This window comes from Engystomops pustulosus, chromosome 3 (genome assembly GCF_040894005.1).
Source record: "Engystomops pustulosus chromosome 3, aEngPut4.maternal, whole genome shotgun sequence".
Lineage (NCBI taxonomy): Eukaryota > Metazoa > Chordata > Amphibia > Anura > Leptodactylidae > Engystomops > Engystomops pustulosus.
This window is the reverse complement of record NC_092413.1, coordinates 22,572,573-22,586,888: the sequence shown is the minus strand read 5'-3', so window position 1 is coordinate 22,586,888 and position 14,316 is coordinate 22,572,573. Positions and strand designations below refer to the sequence as shown.

The window sequence follows — 14,316 nt, the reverse complement described above, 5'->3', positions numbered from 1 at the left end:
AAACTAGAAACACTGGTAGATATGAGATAGACATATACTATGGGGAAGATTTATCAGAAGTGCCTGAGATCAGAATGGTTTAGTTGCTCTTGGCAACCAATCAGTATTCAGCTTTCATTTTCCCACAGCTGTTTATAAAATTAAAGCTGAGTTCTGATTGGTTTCCATAGGCAACTAGAACAGATTTACCTCAAATAACGCTGATAAATGTGCCCAATAGATAGATGGATGGATGGATGGATGGATGGGTGGATGGATAGATAGATATATAGATAGATAGATAGATAGATAGATATAGAGATAGATAGAGGAAGATTAATCAGACATGTCTAAGAGCAGAACTGGTCTAGCTGCCAACGGCAACCAATCAGAGCTCAGCTTTCATTTTTCCACGGCTGTTTATAAAATGAAAGCTGAGCTCTAACTGGTTTCCATGGATGGCTAGAACAGTTTTACCTCAGACACTACTGATAAATTGTTCCCATAATTACTGTACAGTGAAATCTTTTTGAGTAAATCCCAAATTGCATTTAATAGTAGTCTTCTAAGGGGGTATGTGAACTATATTTGTAGGAAATGATTACCTGGGGTCTTCTCAAAGAAGTGATGAGTGTTAAGAGTAGAAATAAAGGATATTGATAGAGATACTAGAAATAGGGAAATAGGGAGAGATAACATGAAAAATAGGTACAGGCAGTCCCCGGGTTACATACAAGATAGGGTCTGTAGGTTTGTTCTTAAGTTGAATTTGTATGTAAGTCGGAACTGTATATTTTATCATTGTAATCCCAGCCAGAACTTTTTTGGTCTCTGTGACAATTGGATTTTAAAAATGTTGGGTTGTCATAAGAATCAGGATTAACACTAAAGCTTCATTAGAGAGGCCTGTGATAACTGTTACAGCTGTTATTGTAGCTTAGGACTAAAGTAAAATAAATTACCAATATCCAGAGGTCCGTTTGTAACTAGGGGTCGTCTGTAAGTCGAGTGTTCTTAAGTAGGGGACCGCCTGTAGTTGTAAGATACCAGTGCTCCAAAAGACTCCCCTGTGTACACACACACATATATATAGTATATTATTTAATGAACACAACAAGATATCTAAATCTAGATTTGTGGATAAGTTCTACGTGACATCTCAGCTCGTCTGTTCTGTCTAATTAAGATAATGAGGACAAGAAATGAATATGGAAGAGAAGCTACAGACTGTACACGTCATAAGCATCAAAGCTGGAAGTGTTTATAGGCGATACCTGCTGGGTGTTACCCCACACATCATAACACACCTGTACAAATAGAAGATGTGTCTACAAGATAATCCCACAGCCCTATAGCAAGAGGCTTGTCATGTAGTTCTAGGAAATTACTGATATCAAAAAAGATTACCACAGGTAAACTCACTAAAACGGTTTGGGTAGATAGATGGGTGATAGATAGATATGGGATAGATAATAGATATAGTTATTGATAGATGGATAAATAAAGTAAAAAGCGGGCAGCACTCCGTGGTTCCAATTTCAAAATAAAAGATGAACTTTATTGAGAAAAGTGGCGACGTTTCGGTGTGTAACTCCTTCATCAAACACCGAAACGTCGCCACTTGTTCAATAAAGTTCACCTTTTATTTTGAAATTGGAGCCACGGAGTGCTGCCCGCTTTCTACTTTATTTATCTACAAGAGGATCAAGCCAGAACCTTTGGGGGCGCCGCACCCCTCCTTATTAGGAGTCTATAAGATTGTGCTGACTTGGACTTTACTTCATCTCGATAGATGGATATATAGATGGGATGAGATAGATAGACATGATAAAGATAATAGATAGATATGAGATGAGAGAGATGGATGGATATGGGATAGATGAATGATATATTGATAGATAGATTGTAGAAGATCACATTCTGGCAGAAAGTTATCAAAGAGATAAATAGATATATAGATGTATATGAGATAGATAGATGATAGATAGATAGATAGATGGATATGAGATAGATAGATATATAGATGTATATGAGATAGATAGATGATAGATAGATGATAGATGGATATGAGATAGATGGATATTAGTCAAATAGATTGATAAATATAGATGTAAGATAGAAGCATGACAGGCAGATACATAAGTATAGTATGGACATAACCCTTTAGTGCACCCCCATAACATATGACATATGATACATGAGCCCTTGTGTGGTTACCTCACATAATGGGCATAATACAGAAGTGTACGCCCGCCGTATGTTCACCACTGATAGCCCACACATTTTCCAAAAGGACACACATAGGATGCAAACACCTTTAACCCTTTCCCCGCTGCAGTGAAAGCCGCTGGCCTTCCTCCCTCTTGAGCTTTTGAAAGGATTAGCGCGTCTCCAGCTTGTCCTATCCGCCCCCCCCCCTCCTCGCCCCATCATATTGCAGGCCCATTTTATCTTACCTTAATGAATGTAATCTTTCATTTAGCAGCTTGCTCTAGATTTCAGTGTGCAAACAAAGGTAATGGGGTTGACTTGGTCCTCAGAACCTACCCTTCCTCTAACAGCTGTGGAGACGATGGACCACGACAAAGATTTTTGCCCCTTGTGAAACTGTCAAAAGCAATAAATATTTTGTTTCTTTTTTTTTCTTCTTTTCCATCATTAGACTCTCCTAAGAATGTGCGGCCATTGTCATCTGTCATTCCCAGAACCCACTGGGCGGGAGCCTTATTGTGTCAAATGAATCCTGAAGTGTGAAGAATACTAGAAAAAGCAGCTACACTTTTTTGTTTTTCTGATTTTTTTTTTTCCTAAGGGTGTAACGGTTTGGAATGCGGAGCTTCCCCATAGACGAGTCGCCTAAAAGAACACTTGTATTTTTTAACACTGCTTTTTCAAAAGGATGCTCAAGTTAAAGCATTGTTGCCCACCGTAAATAGATGCACTCACTAGAATCGGGCTTCTTCATTCCTAATTAGGGAAGTAACTCCGGGAAGACAGAATGCCACTTGCAAGACTGGAGACATTGTTGGAATTGTCCCTCTCTCCACAATGTGAGGTAATTGGAGTTGTACCTTTTAGAAAGCTGCTACTTTCACATAGGAAGTGCTAAAAAGACCTTTGTATGCCATGTTTTCCTTCTTCCTTTTTAAGGAAGTTACAGAGCTCGAGTACTGGGAATGGCTGGGCCAAGGTCTGAAGAAGGAAACCCGCAGTAATGAACCACTTCAGCTTGTCGTTAGAAAAGGGAGGCCTAATTTCGAGGCCTGAGAATACCAAGACAAACAAAAGGTTCTGTTTAAGCTTATTATACAGAACATTCTTCCTGCCTACACAGCTTTCCTTGAAATGACCCTCTCCAAATAAGTGCAGCAAGTTTGAGCAAATAGACACACACAACTTTACCGGGGCTGGATGTTAGAGTTTTCTTTACAAAGCCATCTATGTAATTCATGAAGCTTAGGAACAAGTGACTAGGAGAGCTGAGGAAAAACAATGGGCGCTAATAAGAAGGGATAGGCGGGAAATGTCGACTTCGGCAGGACAGGGGTGCATAGCTCTGGGGTACAGAGATATACAGGATAAGAGTTTTGGATGTACACAGCACAGTGGAGACAATATGAATTCATGAAGAGGAAAACACGAGAAGTGACAACTTTTTGAATCTATTTCCGCCAATCCATGAATTGAAACACTTTAAAGTTAACAGCTTATTGAGTAAGTTTCCAAAAATGTATGGATTGAAAAGACTTGACCAGGTGACAACCTTTTGTACACATTTCCAGCAATTGATGAATGTAAAATACTTAAAAAGTTGACAACTTTTTGAACAATTAACCGCCAATTCACAAACAGAAACACCTTGAAGAAGACATTTTATAGATTAAGTTTACAAAAATTCTTGAATTGAAAAGACTCAAAAAGTTGACAAGTTTTTTAACAAGTTTCTACCAATTTATGAACATAAACACCTTTTATATGACAACTTTTTAAATAAGTTTCCACCAATCCATGAATGGAAACAACTTGAATGTGACAACTTTTTGACTAATTATCCACCAAATTATAAAAGGAAAGACATAAAGAAATTACAACTTTTGGAATCAATTTTCACCTAATCTTGGGTTGGAATCTTCTGTATCATCATCATTATCCGTCATGATCTCAAAGTTAGGTGTATACCTTGTCATAATGAGGTCACAGGGCATTGGCAGGCCTCATGAGAATTGACTTCTTCAGAAAACTGATGTCCATTGTAGTGACCACTTTTCTGTTGTGAATGCTCAGAAATGTGGAGAAGTTAATGGTCCAACCTTTTCCCATTTCTTGCCATATCACCTCATTGGAAAGAGGTGAGGACAGTGAAAGACCACCATTTGCGCAAACCTTTTTTCATAAATGGAGGAGAAAAGATGTAAACCAGTGGTTTGAGTCTTCTTCTGCTGAGACATGCCTCTTGAGTATGCAACCTATAAGAACTTATTGGTATTTCAATGAGTTCACTTGGTGAATGGAGCGGAGTCCGTACGAATGTATTAAATGTTAGCCAACAAGAACAAAGAGTCTCTCATGATGATGGCATCATGGAAAAAATGATTGGGAATTCAACATGTCTGACTCTTTGTGCCCATGAATAATAGTCAAATGAGAGGTGCCGAATAGAGGCTTATTGCTCTTGTCCTATTACCCATTAACAATGGGACCACAGGTGGGGGTCGAAAGGAAAAGGCGTATGTCCACCATGAGGATCTAGATAATTACAGTCTTATCTAAAATTTTAATAACAATGATAAGAAATTGTACTCATGTCATTTGTTGTCAGGGGCAAATTAGCACAAAGGAGGAAAAAAAGCCTTTATTACCTTCAATAATGTATACAAAATCTGACAAGTTCCCAGAGTTCGTAGATGCCTGCTTATCTTATCTTGGACCCATGACTATATTTACCAGTAGGATACTTATTATTACATGAGACTTATGCCTCAGGCGGGCCCTGCTGGGAAGGATGCCCTCGGGGTCAAGGTCAGATTAGAGTTCATTCAGTGGGATTTAGTGCAAATCCCTGTTTGCCTAAAATGTAGCTTTATGCCATAAGCAATACTTACTAGTATTAATCTAAAATTTGTAATGCTGACCCTATCCTTTTATCCCCACAGACATTTTAGAACAGGACTGGACTGGATCTATTAAACCTATCATCTATATTACAGAAAAATAGTGGTCAAGGACAGGCATCACTTTAGTCAGCTATATATATTGTAATATGGGTCTATGTTTACACAAGCACCAATATAACCACAGACAGGGACCATATATTAGAGATCTGGTCCATACAGGTGGACTGTAGGATATTATCATACTACGGACACATACAAGACTTAAGTTAATGTTGTTTTTCAGTTGAATGTTCCCCGATCTGTTCGGTAACGGTTACTTGTTTTGACCTTGGCTTGTTCTCTAACTTCTGTTCTTTTTTTTATATTCTTTTTCTGCTCTTCTGTGTATCTGATATGTCCCAGCAAGCCAACGAACATGACTCAGCCTTGACCTTCAGCCTGATTCTTGACTATGAAAAAATTACACCTGCCCTAACCTCTGTTTGTTCCTGCCAACCTTGATACCTTAGATCAGTGGTGGCAAACCTATGGCACGGGTGCCAAAGGTGGCACTCTGAGCCCTCTCAGTGGGCACACTCAACGTTATTTTAAAGTGAAACTGCAGGAAGAATAGATGTGGACATGGTCGGATTTTTATTGGAGCCATTGAAGCTACTGCTCTTGGCCCTACAATTCTTCCTGTTCAGTGGGTTGTCAAGGGAAGCTCCAATGGCAATCCGAATTCTCCCACCTTCTGTCAACGATATTGGTGTCCTCAGGGCCATTGAAAGCTGTGCTACAGCATGGAGCAAGAAGATTTTAATAAGTTAATGCTAGAATTGCTGTGTTGGCACTTTTTACATAAATAAGTGGATAAGGGTTGCAGTTTGGGCACTCGGTCTCTAAAAGGTTCGCCATCACTGCCTTAGATGTTTAAGGTTCCTCGGAAATCTACCATCAGAATCACTGATGATAAACCTCTAAACCTTACATGTTTGTCTCATCCAGTGTGTTTTTGTATAAAATGGAATGCCCTAAATTTGTTGAAAAAAAGAGTTTTACTAAATATGTAAATGAGTCTGTGGGCCTCTACGGGCATCACCAGACTCTCTGCAAATCCTTCACATGAGTGGTAGTGTCTTCCTTTAACAGCCTGCTGTGCAAAGAAGGAACTACCACGGTTTATGTAGAGAGTTGGGTGACATCACCGGTTCTCTGCTAGGAGTAGGGGGCCACCTTGTACTGGAGGAGTCAATACATTCAAAGGCAGCAGAGCGCGGATGGGCATGTGATCATTGTGGGGCCTTGTATAGTTTTGCATTAGGGCCTAGGAGATCTTCAGTTACACTTGTATTCAAACCATTTCCAATGTTAGATCGCACAGAGGAGGGCAATGAGAACCATTTGCCTTTTAGTGATTTCTTTGAAATAATTAAAATAAATAAATATTGAAATAATACAAAACCAACAAATAAGTGAAAATCGAACGTTGATAACATTCATTGTAATGAAAAAGAAGAAAATGAGTCTCTGAAATGCATCAACATAGTCAACTCCAACAACTCCAATGCGTTACCCATTTCTATTGAGTCGAAAAAAATATTGACCTTTGTTGATAAATAGAAGAAAAAATTAACAGTTTGAAACAAAATCGCGAGCGACTGTAGCTTCGGATACCATTTTTTGTTCTAGTCATTTGTACAATAACCAGGGCAAGGTTACATCAGACAATGGTAAGTACATTTCCACATATCTTTCCCTTTGTGTTCATCATACAACTTTTGAAAACCATTGAATAGATGCATAAACATGTGACCTTCTACTAAGCTTTTTGATACCTAAAAAACTGCTTCCAGAGCCATTCTTTAAACAGTAATGAATTCCATTTTGTTGGATAAATGAAGCTAAATTTTATTACACAGATGTGACATTTACAAAGCTCGGAAAGCTTTCCACTTCTTTTGAAATAGCCTGAGCACTTTCATTGGTGGGATAATTAAAATGGAGAATCAATGTGACAAAAACATAAAGTAATAAAGAAAGAGTATAAAAAAAACAAAGAAAAAGTAACAATTGAGCATAGAAAAGATACAAAAAAGTAAGAAAAAGTATAAAAAAAACTGGCAAAACCAGTAATAAAAAAAAAAAAGAGTATAATAACTTACCAATAATACAACGAGTTTCAAAAAATAAAAAGTTATATTATAGATTAGGAAAATAAGTATAGAGGACAAAAAGAAATTTAAAAAAGGATAAACAAACCTACAAAAAAGTTATTCAAAAGAGTGTAAAAACCAATAAAAAGTAATAGAAAGCAAAAGCAAACAAAATAAGACATAAAATAGTCTATAAAAGAGGATAAAAACAAACATAAATATAATACAAAAGAGTGAGAAAACATAAAAAGAATTTTAAAAAAGGTTAAAAAAAAAGAGTATAAAAAGTTTAAAAAAATAAATAAATAAAAATTCCATCGGATCGGTTGTATATGTGGATATGTATTTTACTTATATGACTTTTTCTGTTAGTAACAATTGATCCAGACCTCAGCAACGAGGCGAGTGGCACCGCTATGTAACTAGGTTGTATTGACAGGAACTGTGAGGGCCTCCAAAAGTGACTTCAATTTCCGCCGAGCTTTTGTCTATCAGATGCCCTCTCTGAAAAGCCCAGTTAGGTATTGTTGCAAAAAGAAGTCTACATCCACATCTATTCCCCTCTAATTCATACTCAGCATTGTAAGTTTTGCTTTTCAGAGATTGATTAAGCAACAGCGCAAAGAATAGACAAGTGATTAGTCTCTCAGCATGGGCCCGGATTGTGGGTATAAACCTGGGGATAGGTTTAGAATTCACTGTGGCATTTGGCTTCCTTAGAGTCCCTCTGGCTCCTGATATTTTATGCCTCCTTGACTGCAGGTAATGCATTCCTACATACCAGGAAACTGAATCCGTATAATTAGACGGCACAGTAGTTATGAACTCCCACTCATTCTCTTCCCGCTAGCCTAAATGGAAAAAGTTCCGACCCCCTGGAAGCTTTTTTCCATTGAAGCATTCATACCTGACCTCTGATCAGTTTATGGACGGGTAGAAGACTATCGACTCTTATCTAACTTCTACTGCTTCATTGTCTCTGCAGTTATTCGATTTTTCGGGGGCCAATTGATTTGCAGAAATATGTAAAAATACATTTCTTTCATTTGACGTTCTTCTTAGAAAGCTAAGAATTTTGCTTGAATATGATTTGCTACACGGCCTATACGCGAAAAAAAAGTAGTTAACAAATTGAAAAAAACTTATTAGAAATTGTTGTATAATAGTGTTGCAATTTTAATAGAACTTCGCAGGAATATGGGAGAACCCCGAAGGTGTCGGGGCAGGATACCCTGTTCCAACATCGCAACAACAGCAGGCAGGCCCGGAAGTGCTCAAGGTGATGGAAGTCGGAAGCCACAATTAAGGAATCGGTGGATAGCTTCAAAGAGTTTGATTTTGAGTTTGTCCATTGATTCCCAAGAGTAACATGTTATACCTCATACGTCCTCTAGTGGAGCCACAGGGAAATTGAGCACTTGCTACCAGTTACCCCTAAACATCTCAGTTGGTTGATAACAATCCAAAAATTGGGTTTGAACCATGTATTAGCTCATATCCCTTGGATTTTTTCAACATACAGAGGCATGAAAAAAGTGATGATGACATTATGGGCAGCACGGTAGCTGAGTGGGTAGCACTTCTGCCTTGCAGCACTGGTGTCCTGCGTTCTAGTCCCACCCAGGTCAACATCTGCAAGGAGTTTGTATGTTCTCTCCGTGTTTGCATGGGTTTTCTTCCAGTTTCCTCCCACACTCCAAAAACATACTGTTAGGTTGTTTAGATTGTGAGTCTTGTGTGCCCCCAAACCCACCCATGTGACATTCAGGACACGTTTCTTCTGCCTAGTTGTGGTTGCTTGTGGAGAGGGGTAGATGATTAGATCAACCTGGGATACTGCTCGTGTTTTTGGTACCCAAAAACAATAACTAATCAAACTAAATAGACTAGCAAGTCATATGACTATGGCATGTTTGTGTACATGGGAGGTAGGTGAGGTCAGCCATGTAGATTTCTGGTCAACTTCAGTAAGTCATCAAATACCCATGTTGATGTTGAATGTGTAGCGTATAGGACATTGATAGAGGCACAAACTATAAGTATTGTGCTATGTGCCACTTATCGAGCTTCTGTGTGCCAAGGCCACAAGGATTATGAAGCATTAATCTCTCTGTTTAGTCAAAGAGAATACAGTGATCAGTTGGAAAATACAATGTTTTTCCTTACTCCTATATATATATAATGCATGATCTTGGGAATAGACATAAAAAGACTGCCAAGGAAAACTAAAGTGGTAGCAGCTGCAATGGGGCCCACATTGTCATGGGGGCCCTGGCAGCTGACCTGACACACTAAAGTATGCATAATATGAATATAGCAGTACACATCTTCCACATTACACACCTGAGTCGGCAGTTCAAATAGGAAATGTTGGGAGAGGGGGATCGGACAGCAGAATAACAGGACTAGGGATCTCTCATCTCCTCTTCCTGCCGTCTACTTTCCACCTGTGGTCTGCAGCTAAGACAGATCTGTGGCCTCTGACACTGTACTGGGATAAGAACACTGCCTGAGAGTGAGTATATATGTATGTGTGTATCACTGTATAAAAGTACGGATGTGAATATGCTGCATGTTTGTGCATCAGTGTGTGTATATGTGATGTATATATGCTGTCTACATGTGTATATATTCTAAATGTGATGTGTATATTATGTATACATACTGTATGTGTTTGTATATGCTGTATTTCTGTATACGATACTGTATGTGTGTTTATGCTGTAAGTATGTATATATGATGTGTATGTGTTCTATATGTGTTTGGATTTGTGATATGTATATACTGTATGTATAAATATATCTATAAGTATATATGTATATAAGTATACAGTATAGAAGTATACTGTATATGTGTATAAGATGTGTATATACTATATGTATAAATGTATATTGTATATATGTGCATATGAGCATATAAATGTGTGTACTATTGTATACATGGCTATACGTGAAGAACTGTATGTGTATGTATATAATTATATAAATGTGTGTGATTGTAACTCATGTGAGTATATAAATATGTATATTTAAGAGGAAAGGGCACCCCATTCAGATGTCTGCAATGGGGCCCTGCTTCTCCTAGTTGTGGCCCTGAATACTGCGTTTACACACACAGGTTATCTGCCCAATCTATCTCATCTCCTGGAAAACTGGTCTGTAAGACAAAATCATCAGTCTGTTATTACAATGATTGTGGCTTATTAACAACATCTAAAAATAATAGGAGTAAGAGAGGGTTAAAGGAACACTCCAGACAAAGCTAAGTAATTGAATAATAAATGGTGCAGGACCTGAAAGGAGGAGCAGGACTCATTTTTATTGTATTCCTAGAAGCTTGCTAGAACCTAGAGTCCTGCTCCTCCATTCAGGTCCTGGTAGAATTCAATGAATCAGCTTTGACTGTGGTGTTCCTTTAAGCCACAAAAGCATGAGAACAAAAGCATCTGATGAAATCCAACTACCTGATCCATCTTTTTACCCTGTTTCCCTGAAAATAAGACAGTGGGGGTCATTTACTAAGGGCCCAAATCGCTTTTTATCGTTGCGTTTCCCCGAAAACTACCGATTTGCGCCGAATTGCCCCAGGTTTTTGGCACACGCGATCTGATTGTGGCGCATCGGCGCCGGCATGCACGCGATGGAAATCGGGGGGCGGATTCGGAAAAACCGCAGAATTTTTTTTAAAAAAATGTGTCACTTGACACGCGCTTACCTGCACTCAGCAATGGATGGTGAACTCCGACAGACTTCAGCGCAGCAGCAACACCTGGTGGACATCGGACGCACTACCTTAGTGAATCGCCGGAAGACCCGAATCCTCGACAGAGAACCCGCCGCTGGATCGCGACAGGACTGGGTAAGTAAATCTGCCCCAGTGTCTTATATTAGTTTTTTCTCCTTAAGAGGCACTAGGTCTTGTTTTGAGGGGATGTCTTATTTTTCATTTTACACAAATTTACATTTATTGATGAAAAAAAAATCAACTTCTAAAACATCCTTATTACTCTCAAAACTCTGAGCTATTGGAATATTTGGCCCCAATCACTCAATTTTAGCAATAGCACTTCATGTCCATGTAGCTGCTTGTAGCGTATTTGTCCTGCAGCAGTCAGTGATTTTATTCTGTAATTCTTCACCCATGTCACAACCTATTGCAGCATCTAAAAAAATCTACTAATAAATGTACGGCTTGGGGTGAGTTGTAGCAATGTCTGCAACTAGTTCTTATTTTTTGGGGAGGTCTTATATTTCTAAGATTGAACAAAATTGTACTAGGTCTTATTTTCGGGGGATGTCCTATTTTAGGGGGAACAGGGTACTGTCATTGGGTAAAGTTGGATGCCCTCCACAAACATAGATGGCCAGATGGTCCCAAAACCAATTCTATGGTGACTTACCCCAATGTGAACCCAAAATACATCAACCAACAGTACCTACAGACCCTGCATTATTTGTGATCTATTGGTCTATTGGTTATCCATCATCTATTTTTTCACAGATTGGGATCTAAAGTTGCTTTCACAGACCTGAGTCGCCAATAGAAAGTGATTTCAAGAAAATATTAACACATGGGCTGATGGAAAACAAGGCTTAGAATAAGCAGATCCACATGTTTATGTACCATAAAGTGTTATAAATACTAAAACCCAAAAACATTTTTGTATATATATCTTAACCCTGATTTTGGTTTCATCCAAGGCAAATGGAAGAAAAGTGATAATTTTATTTTACAATTTTCACATCAGTATTTAGGTCCCGCAGCCTATAAAATATCAGATTTTTCCTTTTCCTTCGGCAATAGACATGCTAATAGAGAGAAAAAGAAACAATCGATCTCAAAAACAAAAGGGCTTAGCTTCTTACTGCCTGGAGTTTCAAGTTCACTGCACTGAAATGATAAGACACATAATGATGCATTAGTCATTCAGTTAAGGCCCTTATACACATTAGATATAGTAGCTGTCCCCCAAACACCCACTTATCGGCAAGCCAATCTCTCCCGACCTCCTCATACACATGCATGATCGTCTCATTCCAAAAGTGTATGCACAATATATGGAGGGAACCTCTGCCAGAGGAAGCCTTATCTCCTGACAACAAAAGGACTGAATTCCAACTTGACCGATTCCATCATTTTCAAATTGGAGACTTTCACTTGATATGTAGTGGAGCTTTAGGCTTGATTCCCACCAGATTTATATTGTATGGTCATATTTTGTATTGTATGGAAATATTTTAACCAGATGTAATGCAACAGAAAAACCAAAAATAAAATTGCTTTTCTACTGGAAAGTGTATGATTGTTGGAGGTCCAACCACTGAGACCCCCCACCAATCATAAGAATAGGGAACCAGTACAGGCAGTCCCCGAGTTACATACAAGATAGGGTCTGTAGGTTTGTTCTTAAGTTGAATTTCTATGTAAGTCTGTATATTTTATTATTGTAACTCCAGCCAAATTTTTTTTTTTTGGTCTCTGTGACAATTGGATTTTTAAAATGTTGGGTTGTCGTAAGAACCAGGAATAACCATAAATCTTAATTACAGACACATTTAATTAGGTTGTAGCTCTTTATTGTAGCCTGGGACTAAAGTACAGTAACTTAACAATTACCAGGGGACCTTTTGTAACTAGGGGTCGTCTGTAAGTCAGGTGTTCTTAAGTAGGGGACCGCCTGTACTCCCTCTTTGAATCGGGCAATGATAATTCTTCATTCAATCCAAGTGAAATACCTAAAGACATCAACGTCAGTTCCATAGGTTAATAGAACCACTAGAGCACATGGACCCCTATTCTTGTAAATGATAAAGGTTTCGGTAGTCAGGACCCCAACGGCACTCATCAACTAGGAATATTTCATCTGGGTGTTTTAGCTACATCTCTGCTTTCGACCTGTAAATGCTTAGTGTGTCTATAGACAATTGTGGGCCCAAGGTTTTCGAGAACAGACTCTTTTCAACATGTAGAAATTGTTGGTATACCGGCTAGGCTTTCAAATTCAGGGAAAATTTTTGGTTTAATGCCCTAGGCTTGAACTTAAATCTCCTGTCCGCAGTGGACTGTCTTATTGGTGCTCTTCATGCCCTTTGGTGCCCATGAGTCCCCATTATCCATTCCATGTGGAGCACAGTGGTATATGATAGAGCTCTACGTGCATCATAAAATTACAATAAAATCTAATTACGCTATGTGAACCGTCATCATAAAATTACAAAAGTGCTATCAACAGACAGATACCTTTCTCGATTGGATCACAATGTCAATCTCTGGTTAGGCATCCTTGTATACATGTGACATCCCCTTTAAAAAACCAACGATATCTTGAGTTTAATCGCTTTCAAAAAGGCAATGATTAAAAACAACTTTGCATGTCAGAACCCAGATAACTTTTCTTTTAATTACCTTCCCAAGAAGTAAGTGAACAATAAGCAAGGCCATAACCTTTACAACCTGAGCTTCTAGCCAAGGACGTCTATTCAGAAGGCATAATATAAAGTCATTGAACGGAAGCATATTGTAAAGAAAAAAATTTGTAATTTCAGCAACAACTGAGACACCAAATTATTCATTTGAAACATTTCCAGCTACTATAGAGTCTGCAGTGCTTTTTAATATATTACCCATCTCCATACACAATGTATTCTGATCAAGTGTTTATGGGATTTGTCGAGAAAAATGGTAAAACACATTTTCATTCCTATTAATTTTTTTTTTTTTTCAGATGGAGGGTCTGATGACCAGGAGGAGTGAAATAACAGCACAAATAAAGAATCTATGGCTATAAAATCTGTGCTCAAAATTCAATTTTTTTCTGCATCAATAGTAGAAGATCACAACAAGCCTACTTAGTGTGGGTGCCGATAAATTAGAAAAGTATTGTGGACCCCATCAAGAGTGTTCATTCTTCCTGGACAACAAGTTTCGGGATTAGACTAGTGCCTTCCCCAGGCCTTCATGAGTCCACTTTTTTCCAGTGTTCTCCTTAGGCCACGATCGGTGCTTCCTTCGGCCATTATGAGTTCATTTTGAAGGCCTGATTGAGTGTCTCCTTCATGCCATGATTAATGTCTTTTCAGGCCATGATT

The 14,316-nt window shown here is 38.5% G+C and overlaps 1 long non-coding RNA gene across 2 annotated transcripts; it reads left to right on the top strand.

Annotated features, from left to right (window-relative positions):
• Positions 1-455: 455 nt before the first annotated feature.
• Positions 456-14,033, top strand: LOC140120422 (uncharacterized). Of its 2 annotated transcripts, none has more exons than XR_011853779.1 (4): positions 456-552; positions 2,642-3,034; positions 3,130-3,267; positions 13,953-14,033. It is a non-coding gene; the product is annotated as an uncharacterized lncRNA (long non-coding RNA). The 2 variants fall into 2 exon arrangements; XR_011853780.1 differs by lacking the exon at positions 456-552 and adding an exon at positions 1,177-1,391.
• Positions 14,034-14,316: the final 283 nt, after the last annotated feature.